Here is a 15,259-nt window from a genome sequence, read left to right on the forward strand (position 1 = left end):
AAATTGACAACTGAAGTCTAATTAAACTAAAGAGCTGCTGCACAGCAAAAGAAACTATCATCAGAGTGAACAGACAACCTACAGAATGGGAGAAAATTTTTGCAATCTATCCATCTGACAAAAGGCTAATATCCAGAGTCTACAGGGAACTTAAATTTACAAGAAAAAAACAAACAACCTCACTAAAAAGTGGGCAAAGGACATGAACAGACACTTCTCAAAAGAAGACATACATGCAGCCAACAAACATGAAAAAAAGCTCAACATCACTGATCATTAGAGAAATGCAAGTCAAAACCATAACAAGATACCATCTCATGCCAGTCAGAATGGGGTTTATTAAAAGTCAAGAAACAACAGATGCTGGGGAGGTTGTGGAGAAAAACACTTTTACACTGATGGTAGGTAGGAATGAAAATTAGTTCAACCATTGTGGAAAACAGTGTGGCAATTCCTCAAAGACCTAGAGGTAGAAACACCATTTGACCCAGCAATCCCATCATTGAGTATATATCCAAAGGAATACAAGTCATTCTATTATAAAGATACATGCATGTGTATATTCATTAAAGTGCTATTCATGATAGCAAGGACATGGAATCAACTCAAATATCTATCAATGATAGACTGGATAAAGAAAATGTGGTACATATATACCATGGAATATTATGCAGCCATAAAAAGGAATGAGATCATCTTTTACAGGGACATGGATGGAGTTGGAAGCCATTATCCTCACGAACTAATGCAGGAACAGAAAACCAAACATGGCATGTTCTCACTTATAAGTGGGAGCTGAATGATGAGATGTGGATACATGGGAGGGAACAACACACACTGAGTCCTGTTGCCGAGAAGAGGGAGCACATCAGGGAAATAGCTAATGGATGCTGGGCTTAATACATAGGTGATGGGATTATCTATGCAGCAAACCACCATGGCACATGTTTACCTATGTAACCCAGCCTGCATATCCTGCACATATATCCTTGAACTTAAAAGTTGAAGAAAAAAAGAAGAGCTGAAATATACAAACAAAAAAGTCACTAGGTAGTCACGTCACAGGGATAGAGCAGGAGTGGTGGGAAAAGGTAGGAATGAATCCAAAGGATTCAGAACTTGGTTCTCTAATGCTCCTATTATATGCCAGCTGTGCAGAGGTTGGGAAAATCCAGCTAATATAAAAGCCCAGTGCTCTGAAAGAAGACCTTTAAAACCACATGCAAATAGCCTAGTGCTAGAACTCAGCACAGATAATGTTCCAGAGAAGACTGAAATTGGCTGCTCTCATCCAGAAGTTGTCATCTTTGTCCTCAAAGTTTTCGTCTCCCTGAGGTAGCCCTGAAATAGAAATGTGTGGGTAAATGAGCTTTGGTAACAGAAGATTGCAGTGCACAGCGCATTCAGGGCCTGAGTTCAATAAGTATTCTGTCAACTTTTGCCTATGTAAGTTGTCAGAAGCAGTGACATCTTTGGCATTTCCACCTCAGAATGGTACATTACCGTAAAATGACTGCCACTCCTGATGAGTCGTTGGCTGGGAGGTAAATAGCAGTACCAGGTATGGAATCTGAGAGCCAGGGTCATTCCTCAAAGGGTACAGACCAGAGAGGTCCCCTCATTATTTCTATCCCTGTGGGATCTGTTGTAAAGGAACAGGGACAGTTGCCTTAGCAACATACAGGGTTAAAAGATACATAACAAAGAAGGAAGGAAGGTTGGGAGGCAGGGAAGCAGGGACCAGGTGAGCCAGCCTCAACTCCTTATCAAAATGACTTGCAACCTGAGGAATCTACACACAATTCTTCCTGATGTTTTCAGGCCTTGTTTCAGGAGAGCACTGAGCACCATGTCACTTCTTGCCATCTAGTAACCCTATACAGGCAAGGGTTTGCTTCATGGAGTTCAGATCTGGACCTCTCTTTACATCAGGAATGGGGAGCTTTTGGGACATGACTCTTAACAGTCATGTGTTGACCTCTTACTAGTTCCAAAAAGCTGCCTGCAAACCCCAATATGCTACAGGAGGATTGTTTAAAATCAACTTTTAACTTTAATATTGGGTTTACAGAAAAGTTGTTAAGATAGTACAGGGAGTTCCCCTATACCTCATACCCAGTTTCACCCATTGTTAATATCTTACAATATTACCATAAAATAAACTGATGAGCCAATATTGGTACATTATTATTAACTAAAGTCCACACTTGCTTCAAATGTCTGTAGTTTTCATCTAATGTCTTTTTTCTAGTCTAAGATTCCTTCCAGGATACCACATTACATTTAGTAACCACGTCTGCAAGTAGAATCTTAAATAAAAAACAAAGTGTGAAATCACTTAAGCGTTTTTTGTTCTACACTCCTACCTGGAATAAACATCTTACTCACCCATAAAGGAGAAATTATTTCTAAGATATCTTTAGGCAACAATCTATATTCCTAAAATAGTTTGAAGCAATTTCAAATTTTCCTCTCACTACACTTACGCAAGTCAGGTCTCAGAAGGAGCATAAGGAAGGCCTCTAGTGAGAAGCAGCAGACTTTTCTGTATCTCTCTTTGTTTTATAAATACCTCATTGTTACCTTTCAGTCCCTCTTGTTTCCTTCCCTTCCCACCCAGGTGCTCCATAAGGATGTCTTGGGTTTGTTTCAAGTTCATGATTTGAGATGCTGCTTTCCAAGTTTCAAATTTCAAGAGGTTCAAAGGTTAGAAGTTATCCCTCATCTGAAGAAACATGAAATTCCACAACAAGCATGATTTTCCCAAATACATGATGAATGGCCAAATAAGCAAACAATGAAGTCTGAACAGAAGGAGTTAACAAAGATCACTAATTCAAAATGTCTACACAGCACTGTGCCTGGTCTCAGGAAGTGTTTATCTGGGGAAATTGAAGATTGCTTACATCAGAACACTTTTCTTTCATATTAGATGTGTTAAAGCAAACTAAATATGGCCTGAGAAGGACTCTGTACTTCTATATTTGAGTCCTTGTGGATGAACTGTAACCTGGCCAAATAAGCAGACAAAATTGAGAACCTAACTTAGTGGTATTCACCTGTAACAACAGCTAAGTCTTGGCCAATCCCAGCAGCTGTACTTCAACCATTCATACACTGCTGAGCGTTCAAAACTGTGTTCAAATAAGGCATACATCGAGCTGTAACCAATCCAGCTGTTCTGTACCTCACTTTCAACTTCTGTATGTCACTTCCCTTTTTTGTCTATAACTCTCTTCCACCATGTGACTGTGCAGGAGTCTCTGTGAATCTACTGTGATTCTGGGGGCTGCCTGATTCACAAATCATTCACTGCTCAATTAAACTCCTTTAAATTTAATTCTGCTGAAGTTTTCCTTTTATCAGATGGCAGAGGTTTAGAAAACATAAGCATTAGAAATACCTTGAACCTATGCTTCAACTATACATTGTCAGTGAAGAGAAATGAAATAGATAAATATTTTAAATTATGAAATAAAGTTAATGGTGGATACAAATGAATATGAATACATCTTCAAAAGAAAAATAATTATTGATGCAATGCAAAAAAATAAACCAAGGAATGAGGAATCAGGGGAATTATTTCATTCCCTTCTCATAGTGGATGCTTCACCAAGAAACAAATGTGTGATAAGATACAATTTATTATCATGAGAGTGGTCCTTGACTTCTCATCTTCTCTGATCTGTCCAAAAGATGCCTGCCATTGCCATTTCAATTTTCCTCTCTACATTCCCTCCCCTGAGGAGAGCTCATCTCTGCCAGACAAGTTCTTCTGGCACTTTTGATGTTGGATCAAAAAATAGATGTTGTATCAGAAATAGTAGATTAGAGAGACAGAAGGAGCATTGTAAGGGCCTCTGGAAAGATGTGTAGGGACTACACACAAGTGAAGAGCTGAACAAGAGGGGAGACAGTGAAAGCTTCATGGGCTGGGATAAAGGTAATGTTTTAGTTTCAGTTTTTCCAGTGAGGCCTTGGGTAACTGACAGGTGGAAAGTGAGGAAAGGGTACTTAAGGTTGTTGCTTCAATCCTTTTTCATTTCCTTTCAGAGATTCAAGGAAACAATACAAATTCTTCTTGGGCAGGGCTTCCTTAAATGTGCCTGTCATAGGCTGCAACTGACTGGGGCCAGCATTGCGGGCAGTAAAAGAATGTACCAAGATAGTAGTGAGTTAAAGAAAGCAGACTTTTCAGCAGAGGGGCTTGACTGTTAGAAGGAAAACTAACAAACAGAAAGGAATAGCATCAACATCAATAAAAGGGACATTCACACAAAAACCCCATCTGAAGGTCACCAACACCAAAGGCCAAAGGTAGATAAACCCACAAAGATGAGGAAAAATCAGCGCAAAAAAGGCTGAATTCCAAAAACCAGATGCCTCTTCTCCTCCAAAGGATCACAACTCCTTGCCAGCAAAGGAACAAAACTGGATGGAGAATGAGTTTGATGAATTGACAGAAGTGGGCTTCAGAATGTGGGTAATAACTCCTCTGAGCTAAAGGAGCATGTTCTAACACAATGCAAGGAAGCTAAGAACTTTGAAAAAAGGTTAGAGGAATTGCTAACTAGTATAACCAGTTTAGAGAAGAACATAATTGACCTGATGGAGCTGAAAAACACAGCATAAGAACATCATGAAGCATACACAAGTATCAATAGCTGAATCAATCAAGCGAAAGAAAGGACATCAGAGATTGAAGATCAGCTTAATGAAATAAAGCATGAAGACAAGATTAGAGAAAAAAAAAATGAAAAGGAACAAGCTAAACCTTGGCGAAATATGGGACTCTGTGAAAAGACCAAATCTATGTCTGATTGGTGTACCTGAGAGTGACGGGGAGAATGGAACCAAGGTGGAAAACACTCTTTAGGATATTGTCCAGGAGAACTTCCCCAACCTAGCAAGACAGGCCAACATTCAAATTCAGGAAATAGAGAGAATACCACAAAGATACTCCTCGAGAAGAGCAACCCCAAGACACATAATCATCAGATTCAACAAGGCAGAAATGAAGGAAAAAATGTTAAGGGCAGCCAGATAGAAAGGTCAGATTACCCAAAAAGGGAATCCCATCAGACTAACAGTGGATTTCTCTTCAGAAACACTACAATCCAGAAGAGAATGGGGGCCAATATTCAACATTCTTAAAGAATTTTCAACCCAGAATTTCATATGCAGCCACACTAAGCTTCATAAGAGAAGCAGAAATAAAATCCTTTACAGAAAAGCAAATGCTGAGAGATTTTTGTCACAACCAAGCCTGCCTTACAAGAGCTCCTGAAGGAAGCACTAAATATGGAAAGGGAAAACCGGTACCAGCCACTGCAAAAACATACCAAATTGTAAAGACCATTGACACTATGAAGAAACTGCATCAACTAATGGGCAAAATAACCAGCTAGAATCATAATGACAGGATCAAATTCACGCATAACAATATTAACCTTAAATGTAAATGGACTAAATGCCCCAGTTAAAAGACACACACTGGAAAATTGGATAAAGAGTCAAAACCCATCAGTGTGCTGTATTCAGGAGACCCAGCTCACACACAAAGACACATATTGGCTCAAAATAAAGGGATGGAGAGATATTTACCAAGCAAATGGAAAGCAAAAAAAAGCAGGGGTTGCAACCCTAGTCTCTGATAAAACAGACTTTAAACCAACAAAGATCGAAAAAGACAACAAAAGACATTACATAATGGTAAAGAGATCAACACAACAAGAAGAGCTAACTATCCTAAATATATATGCACTCAATACATGAGCACCTAGATTCATAAAGCAAGTTCTTAGAGACCTACAAAGAGACTTAGACTCCAACACAATAATAGTGGGAGACTAACACCCCACTGTCAATATTAGACAGATCAACAAGATAGAAAATTAACAAGGATATTCAGGACTTGAACTTAGCTCTGGACCAAGTGGACCTAATAGACATCTGCAGAACTCTCCACCCCAAATCAACAGAATATACATTCTTCTCAGCACCACATCACACTTATTCTAAAATTGATCACATAATTGGAAGTAAAACACTTGTCAGCAAATGCAAAAAACAAAACAAAACAAAACAAAACAAAAATCATAACAAACGGTCTCTCAGACCACAGTGCAATCAAATTAGAACTCAGGATTAAGAAACTCACCCAAAACTAAACAATTACATGCAAACTGAACAACCTGCTCTTGAATGACTACTGGGTACATAACAAAATTAAGGCAGAAATAAATAAGTTCTTTGAAACCAATGAGAACAAAGACACAACATACCAGAATCTCTGGGACACAGCTAAAGCATTTTTTAGAGGGAAATTTATAGCACTAAATGCCCACAGGAGAAAATGGGAAAGATCTAAAATCAACACCCTAACATCACAATTAAAAGAACTAGAGAAGCAAGAGCAAACAAATTCAAAAGCTAGCAGGAAACAAGAAATAACTAAGATCAGAGAAGAACTTAAGGAGATAGAGACATGAAAAATCCTATAAAAATTCAATGAATCCAGGAGCTGGTTTTTTGAAAAGATTAACAAAATAGATAGACCTCTAGCAAGACTAATAAAGAAGAAAAGACAGAAGAATCAAATAGACACAATAAAAAATGATACAGGGGATATCACCACTGACCCCACAGAAATACAAACTACCATCAGAGAATACTATAAACACCTCTACAAAAATATACTAGAAAATCCAGAAGAAATGGATAAATTCCTGGACACACACACCCTCCCGAGACTAAACCAGGATGAAGTTGAATCCCTGAATAGACCAATAACAAGTTCTGAAATTGAGGCAGAAATTAATAGCCTGCCAACCAAAAAAAAGCCTAGGACCAGACGGATTCACAGACAAATTCTACCAGAGGTACAAAGAGGAGCTCGTACCATTCCTTCTGAAACTATTCCAAGACACATGCACATGTATGTTTATTGCAGCACTATTCACAATAGCAAAGACTTGGAGCCAACCCAAATGCCCATCAGTGATAGACTGGATAAAGAAAATGTGGCACATATACACCATGGAATACTATGCAGGCATAAAAAAGGATTACTTCATGTCCTTTGCAGGGACGTGGATGAAGCTGGAAACCATCATTCTCGTCAAACTAACACAGGAACAGAAAACCAAACACCACATATTCTCACTCATAAGTGGGAATTGAACAATGAGAACACAAGGACATAGGGAGTGTAACATCACATACCAGGGCCTGTCAGGGGCTGGGGGACTAGGGGAGCCATAGCATTAGGAGAAATACCTAATGTAGGTGACGGGTTTATGGGTGCAGCACACAACCATGGCACATGTATGCCCATGTAACAAAGCTGCACATTCTGCATATGTATCCCAGAACTTAAAGTATAACAATAATAATAAAAAAGAAAGTAGGTTTATTTAGAGAGAAACTATGTTGCAAGGAAGCAACAGGCAGCGTGACAGAGAAGGGACTGTCTACCAAGAGGCAGGGGCTGGAGGGAAATTTTACAGGGTCGGTCTGCTGGGGCTATGTGCGGGAGCGATGTGTCGGTGGGTTGTTTGCGGTTAGCCAACAACAGTTGCTGACAATCCCCACCTGGGGCCCCTTCTTTGATGCTGCTTACTTATCAGGACTCCAGGGTGCCGTGGCTCTGAGATTGGACCACATGGGTCATAGCTTAATGGAGTCATAAATCTACATTTGTAAGACTTTATCAGGTTCCAAATACTGACAAACTAATCTTAGCCATTTGAACTTCTGAGCCTGTTTTCTCATTTGTAAAATGGAGAAAATAGATAGGATTGACATTTCTGAATTACGTTCTAAAGAAAAATAAAAATTATCTGGAAAAGTTATCCTAAACCAAAATTTGGAAACAATGGGTTTAACGTATTTAGACTAGCCTGTTACCACAAGGAGGTCTGAGAGAAGCCTTTGAAATTTAGCCAGTGTGACTTGGGAATTTCGGTTAATGTTCTCCAGACTTGCTTGATTGTGGAACCCTTTTTCTATAACATCTCTCTGCTCAGTGTGTTTTAGATTATACTTTGGATAAATGCTGAACTAGATATTCTTTGTTTTTTCCTCCCTAATTCTAAAATACATGATGTTATGAAAAATCATGTCCATCAATGTAAGACATTATATAATTGATCAGTTAAGAAAATCCATTTGCCAAGGAGAAAAGTAAGGGATTGGTGTTTCCCAAGTTATTAAGCTTCATGAAGAATATGGCAGAAAAGAGGGCCTGGAAGGACAAGGAGGCAGGAAGGGCTATGGAGGACTCTGTCAGGAGGAAAGTCAATGACTCTTCCAGGGTCTTCAAATTTACTTACATTTGGAGTGGCCAGAATGTTCGTGTGTGTGTGTGTGTGTGTGTGTGTGTGTGTATTTTTTACCTTACTTGTGAGCATAGGGGACCTGTATGTCTTCTTGGGGTGGCAGTTATCAGGAAAAGGAAGACTGTATCTGATAGATTCAGAAGTTCTGCCACCAAGACTTTCACCCACGGAAAAATACATGATGAGCAATGAATGAGACATCGTTTAACATACTGCAAACGCAGCACAGAGGATTGAAAGCTCTCAAAACAGAGAGGTGAAGCCCCACACCTTCTCTCTGGAGACAGCTGGGGGTACTACTTTCTTCACACCTTAAAAATCCACCACAGGTATGTGGAGATCCAAGAATATTAGTAATTTCTAGAGACCAGAACCAAAACTTTACAGGATGACCAATGTAAACTGATTGTAGTGGCATTTAGTGACATTTATTTCCAGTAAGCCACAGCTCCATATTGGCAGATCTACACAACTGGAGTTATACAGAGAAGCAAAAGCAAGTCAGGGCAGAAGCTGACATGCAATTCCTACTGGAGTTTCTTCCCTTCTTTAGAGGTTGGTTAGTGGACACCCAACAGGAAGGGAGGAGCCACACCCAGGATGGCTGTCATGGAGTAATATTTCACCTAATAAGAAATATTAATACTTCTTATCTAAAGTGGTTTTTTTTGTTGTTGTTTTTGTTTGTTTGTTTGTTTTTTTGAGATGGAGTCTTGCTCTGTCATCCACGCTGGAGTGCAGTGGCACAATCTTGGCTTACTGTGACCTCTGCCCAGTTCAAGCGATTCTGTTGCCTCAGCCTCCCAAGTAGCTAGGATTGCACTATATAGTTTCTCAGTTATAAAACCTAGCCAGATAATTAGACACAATTACTCTCTTCATTTGCTCGGTGGAGAGACCACTTTTCTAGCACATGGAGGGTGTCACTGAGCCTAACAGCACATCAGATACCAGGCCACCCTCATGTGCTGCCTTGCACACACATGTCCCTAAAGCGGGTCAGCAATTCCATAACAACATCAAAACAGCAACTGGAGAAGCAGAGCCCCATGGCCGAGAGGCACCCAACCAGATTGCAGTGCTATTTTTATCCCTCGAGCTGAGCGTATTGATGGAATTGAGAATTACTTTTGTGATTAAACGTGGCCAAAACCCTAGCAAGTGTTAATCTCTGGAAATCTGTTACAAATTGGATGGCAAGCACCAGCAAACTGCTATTTTTTAAATCTAAAAATAGTTCTTGGTTCTCTTGTAAGTAATGCAGCAGGAAGACAAGAAATTTTAATTTAATCAGTCAGAGTCGTTTGGTTTTTACAGCCACTTCCTGAATATAATAGCAGGGAGGGGTCTCTGGAGCTCCAAGTGAGAGGAGTCAGGTGTTGAGAGGATGGGCAGAGGCCCTGGAGAGTCTGCATTTACATCTCTTAGCTGTTCTGGCCTAGATAACACAGCTCTAGAACTGGAAATACTCCAACTTGACGTTTTGGGGGCATTTATGTGATTGTGCTGGGAGTCAGATCATACATGGGCAAAATCAGGGTGGCAGATTCACTGACTGGGTACCAGTTTGAACCAGTGATGAAGGCATTGGCCATATAAAGTTAGTATTGGCTCCATTTCCTCTAGCTGTGTCCCTTTGGAAATCTGGTCCTTTTTGTTCTGTCACGGAAGTGGAGTTTCCAGTTAGGGTTCATGTGGAGGTGGCTGGTGCCAAACCAGCTAAGGCATAGCACCTCCACACCAGGCGGTACAGCAAAATTCTTCAGTCATACAAACCCAGCCCTTCATGAACACTTTTCAGAACACTCCCTCCAGGGCTCCGTCCCACATTGTCTAGTATTCATTCCCTGTCCCCTTTAAGGAGCCTAGCTACACTTTGGCTCAGCTTCCTCTTGCTTGGGTGGAGACCCTAGACCCTCTCATTTCCAGTGGTGTTCTTACCCCTCCCGCTTTTAACCTTATGCAGTGTGCCTGTTCCATATTCCAGGGCCTCTATTTCCCCATCACACTCCAGTTCTGTACCTGTGGCAGCCTCATGGGCTGGGGCAGAAACTCTGCCAGACTCTTTCCATCTCCCAACAGAAATCCTGCTTCAATCTGCATAGTCTCCTGAGACCTAAGGATGAGAAACTTCACAAGCTAGACACTTCTGATGCCAGGCCCACCCTATCAGATCATACTTGTGGGAAAGCATTATCTTTCCAGGATAGCACAGTGGTTAAAAGCATGGGCTAGACATTTATCCTGTCTTTCCCATACTGAATGTATTTTAGGGTGTCTAGTTGACAAGGGCAAGTTCTTCTTATGGAATTCTAGCTAATAAATGCATAAAGAATAGTGGAATTAGAAAATTAGCACTTTGGAACACCCAATGAAACAAGGGGTCTATTCTAGGCAATGATCAGTGACTGCTCAAAGCATTAGGTAAAATTTTGATGGGGAATTTTATAAAGGGTGGATCAACTTGACAACCTGATTTGACTAATCCATCTTAAAGGCATTAATGGAAAGACAGCCAGATATGATGAGCCTTCTAAAGGGATTCAATGGGAATTTCATAGCCCTGCCATGAGGTAACCTTTTAAAAAATTAAATCTGAATCTAATCAAGTCTTCAGATGCAAATACAGTTTACAAACTTATGGGGGATAGAGGAATATGTTAAATGACATTGTGCAGACTCAGACAAATAGAGCTCATGAGATTCCGCCACAGGATAAATAAGTCAGTATTCAATAAAAAATGGCATTTAAAAAGGAAGAGTTACCTGTTATAAATATTTTTAAAAATCAAGATCACACCAACCAAAAGAAACGCGTGGGTGAAAGTGCTTTGTAAATGGCGACGTTGTTAAACATTAGCTATTATTATTATAACGATTGCTCTACATCTTAGTCCTAGATCCTCAAGTCTAGGATATTCATTGTTAAGATAAGCTTCAGAAACTATCCACTTTATTTTCTAAACCTTGTGTCTCTGACATTTAAAGAAACGTAGACATAGCATGTGAAGAAAACACAATTTTCTAACGAATAGGAGGAAGCTGTGACAAACAGCCTAAATCATCAAGCAATGGCAAAACTAAAAGTCTAATCAGACATCAGTATCTTATCCTTAAACCTTCAAACACCTTTTAGAAACCTTCTGATTGCAGAAAGCTTTGGCATGGTCACTTAAACATACTCATGTACTTACTTTAAACAGTATGATAATGTTGCTATATGCACATATATACATTGACAAAATTTGTTAATATTTGTTTGTATACATATGTACCTTGTAGCCACAAATAAATAACAATCCTTTACATTTCTCTCTCCCCCAGGTTAAATCTTATAAAGTAAAACATTGACTGTTGGACACGCATGTGAAATAAATTCATCTGAATACTTGAGGAATCCCAGATAAATCAAAATTTGGCCTTTTCAATGATCAGTTTTAGGTTTTGTTTTCTGGGTGGTAAGCTTTCTGAAGTGCGCTTCTCTCTTCTCTGCGTCTTAAAAGAAGACCAAACACTTCCTTGACCTGAGGCTTGCCATTATGAACATGATAATACAAGGGTGTAATACATGCCTTTGGAGTTCATTCAGGGTATTTAAGGTGTTGACTATTTTCCAATCCATGAAATGACCTCAGCTGGCTGTGTTCTTTGAATCCTTTTTTGCTGTTGTTGAATGAAATCAATAGCTTATTTTTTCTATTGTTCAGCAGTATTTCATCCTATGGATATGCCACAATTCATTTATCAATATTTAAAAAATGTGTATATGCTACAAATACACAATTCGTTGCTAATATTTTTTTGCTTTAGACTAGAGGTTAGCAAAAGATGGCCTGTCCCTCTACAAGTCACAAACAACTACTGCCTGATTTTGAATGGCTCATGAGCTTCAGAATGGCTTTTATATTTATAAACAGTTGAAAAATCAAAAGCAGAATAAACACCCCTATGAAATATATCCATGTAACAAAATTTCACTTATACTCTCTAAATCAATTCATTTAAAGAGTATAATACATTGGGGTACAAAAAATTATGAATTTTTATTTCTACATTTTACAGTTTTTCTTTCTACTCCTGTGTTTCAGCTTGCCTCTGCAGTAGCTACATGGCCATCCCTTCTAATTGCTGCTCCCAATCTGTTTTATTACCAGATAATCAAGCTCATTGATTTGTGGGCAAAATAAGAGGCTCTGCTGAACACCAAAAGATTCTTTTCTGGGTAAAGGGCATGACCTTTAGTACCTGGGCTTTGTGAACAGTATTTTGCTGCTAAGAGGTGTTTTCTGTTGCCTTTCAGGTTCTTAGTTATGTTTCACATAAGTGAATGAGGCTGCTGAAAAAATGATGGTTCAGAAATACAAGATAAAAAATGTATCCTTGCAGTGTACTTGAGTTGAGGTTTCCATTAACTCCTTTTAGGGAAAATAGAATTTAGTGCCATGAAAAACTGAATCTTGCTTTTCTTAAATTCAGAATGAACCTCTGTACCATCATTATGCTAAGACCCCCAACTCTGATTACAAATTACCCTTTTAAAGAAAAAATAACAAATTTAATATCCCCCTCAGATCCTATCTGAATAAATTTACTGTATATACCGAACCCCTGGAAAGTGGAAGGTTACAAAGACTCTATGTACAGTTCCTTCACATACAAATGCCTGGCAGTACTATGAGCATTTAATCCTCACAAATGATTTTCTGATTAAAGAGAATTTGTTTTTCAGCCCAATTGGAGCAATACTTGGATACAGTTAGGGTAGGCCTGTGATTTTTATGAAATGCCTGGTCGAAGTGTATTGTTCTAACCCTCTCACCTGTATGAACCTCACCCCTTCAATCTCTCCCTTCCTTTTTGCATGAATCAACACAGGTTCCTAATATGACACCACATAATGTCCCCAGCCCCAACCTCTTTCATTTAGATCTTGGGTATCCTCAGCTTATTCAGATTAGATAAAAAGTAAGTGCTTGGAGATCACAATCAGAACTCTTCAGGTCCTCTCCATAATACCCACTAGTGATTTCTGTAATATCAGAGTTTAGTGCTTTTCGCAATTACAATGGGCTTACCTTGCTCCTTGCAATTGGAAGTGACATGTCTGTGATTTCAGTGTGTGCATAGAGCAATGGATGTGTGGCTTAAGAGCACAAGCTAGGTAATCCTAGGCTTTTCTGAGGATTCAGCAACCCAGATGCAGAGAGAAGCATGAGAGCATTACTGCAGGAACAAAGCATTTCCATCTAAAATGAAATGTCCATTAGCACATCCTCGCAGCACTCTCTCCTCTCCACAAGACTGGAAAATCGCAAGAGGAAGCTGAGCTGATTTGATGAGACCAAAATCCCTTTTAATTATGATGAATAACCTAGCTGCTATTATTATTTGAGTCAAACAAATGTATAATTGTCACTATTCAGAAGTTCTTTCTCTTAAAATGACAAATATCTTTAGGACAACAAACTGTTCCTGAGATGGAAAAACAAAAATTCTCAAAATATATCTTCTGCATCATTGGTTTGCCTCTGGGATACTCTGCTTTTATTCACATTTTAATAAAGTATCAGTGGTGGTGGGTTATAGGAGTATGAAATAGTAAAGTTTTCTGCTTTCAGGATCAGGAATATTCCTATTATTTTCATTTTGAAAACAATTTGCAGGCTCCCAGTTACCTGTTCCACATATATCACAAAAAATTAACTGAATTTGCTGTAAAAATTTCCAGAAAATTAGAGCTGGTCAAATTGTTTGAGGGATTAGTGTTATCTCATTCAGAGTACCTTGGTTAATAAGCTCAAGGTAAAAGTTCGACACCAGTGAAACCCATAGGCCATAGTCCTGACCCACTCATCCTAAAAACATAGGCAAGGCTGGTGGACCAGTCTTACAAGTACCCTTGTATATTAAAGGCTAACCAGTCTACATTAGCATGAGCCAACTTTAGATGGAGAACAAGAGACAATAAAGCATAGTGGTTAAGTGCACTGGACTTAAAATCTAATAAACCTAGATTCAAATCCAGCCCCACCACTAAATAGTTGGTTCATTTTTGGCAGGGTACTTAGTCTCTTTGAGCCTTATTTACTTCATCTATAAAATGGGAGGTGGTAATAGTGCACATAAGTTTAAGGCTAAATAAGCATTCTAGGTATTTTAAGCAGAAAGAGATTTAATACAGGGAAATGGTGTTTAAAAACTTGTTAGAAAGACAGGAGTAGTGCAAGTCAGGGGAGCCATCAATAGGTCATATACTTCAATGGCATATCATCATTACCGAATTCTATAGGCCCTGAAGCTGCTGTTGCTGCGCCCACAGTCGCCTCTTCTTCCCACAAAGCTGATAACACTGTATTGTGGAATTCTCTGTAGCAAACACCCTCCTCTGACCTTACTTGCTAGTAAGAAGTAGCCATGACCTCACTTTTATCTTCCAAATCTTGGACCATTGCCTCTCCCAGGTAGCATCCAGAACACCAACTTTAAGGGAATCTAGTTTTTATAATAGAGTTCCAACATCAGCAATGTAGGAATGTGCATGGAAAGAGATGTGACTGACTACTACATGGCAATAGACAATATCACACATTATACCTACCTCATTGACTTGCTATAAAGATTATAGGAGATTTGGGTAAAACATTTAGCATAATGTCTGGAATATAGTAAGCTCTCAATATTTATATGGTTATTTACATAGTTGTTATGTTGCTGAAACTATGGCATCCCTTGTGCATTAAATGCAACTTACACCGTTCTTCCAGGGCAGCCAGATCTCTCCCTCCTTGAATAACTTTTTCAACATAATTTCTAAATGTCTAAGGCCCTGTATCGAGGCCATCTCATTTTCCTTTTGCTCCCAATCTGCCCCAGGCTGTTCTCAATTCCAAGTTTTATTCCATCTTTACCTCTCCACATAC

Source organism: Papio anubis, chromosome 7, assembly GCF_008728515.1.
Source record: "Papio anubis isolate 15944 chromosome 7, Panubis1.0, whole genome shotgun sequence".
Lineage (NCBI taxonomy): Eukaryota > Metazoa > Chordata > Mammalia > Primates > Cercopithecidae > Papio > Papio anubis.